Genomic DNA, 599 nt, shown 5'->3' with positions numbered 1-599 from the left:
CGGGGCCCCGGCCGGCCGTATTTCGCCCCAAGCCTGTTACACAAACACAACCCGCCAGCCTGCCGCTCGCAGTCATCACACCCTGGCAGCCTGGGACGGTTGCGGCAAGGCAGGAGCGGGGCTTTGACGTGGTGCCGGCTCCTTTGCTGTCCCACCGTGGGCATTCTCCATGCTGCGGGCTGCAGGGTGACGCGGTGCCATCGGTGTTGGGGCACCCAGTGGGTGCTCAGAAGCATGTCCAGCTGCTGCTGGATGCAGCGGGTAGGGGAGCGCGCAGCAGGCAGGTCCACACTGGCGTCCAAGGAGTGTTGTGCTTTCTGTGAGTCACACCAAGCTACTTGTACATGTCGATCTGTTCTACGTGAGAAAAACTTGTTTGACTGACAACACAACATAGTCTTGGGCTTGTGACAACAAAGTAGAAAAATGTCCATACTCTCCATTTTGTGTTTTTAATCAACATGTATTACTAACTTGCTGGATACATCTGTCAGCTTCAGAGCAGAAATTATTTTGTGAAAATGTCTGGCTCTGCACACAAGGCACCTCCCACTTCAAACTCTTATGAAAGATGTGTTGACTGTAACTTTTTTTGAGAG

Source organism: Apaloderma vittatum, unplaced genomic scaffold (assembly GCF_000703405.1).
Source record: "Apaloderma vittatum isolate BGI_N311 unplaced genomic scaffold, ASM70340v1 scaffold7847, whole genome shotgun sequence".
Taxonomy (NCBI): domain Eukaryota; kingdom Metazoa; phylum Chordata; class Aves; order Trogoniformes; family Trogonidae; genus Apaloderma; species Apaloderma vittatum.
This window is presented reverse-complemented; position numbering follows the sequence as displayed.